The following is a 354-nucleotide window of genomic DNA, read 5'->3' on the forward strand; positions in this document are numbered from 1 at the left end:
CCCCCCCAAAAAAATTTGATATTGTTTTATTTAAAAAAAAAAAAATAATTCTACCCCATCCTATTTAACCTTCCGCTCCTAATTTTATTTTATTTTTTTACATTTTTCTCATTTTGTGTTTGATATGTACGTACATATATTTTTAGAAAAAAAAATTCTACTAGTGTAGCGAATATAACATAAATAAGTAAAAAATTAAAAAATGTCTTGTGGCGGCAAGTAAAAAATATTTTTGATATGTATATATCTAATATAAAATGAGAAAAAAAATTGGAAGCGGAGGATTAGGTGGAGTGGATAGAATTATTTTTTTTAAAAAAATCAAATAATATCCAAATTAGTTTTTTTTTTTGG

The sequence above is a fragment of the Solanum stenotomum genome, chromosome 1 (genome assembly GCF_019186545.1).
Source record: "Solanum stenotomum isolate F172 chromosome 1, ASM1918654v1, whole genome shotgun sequence".
Classification (NCBI taxonomy): Eukaryota; Viridiplantae; Streptophyta; class Magnoliopsida; order Solanales; family Solanaceae; genus Solanum; species Solanum stenotomum.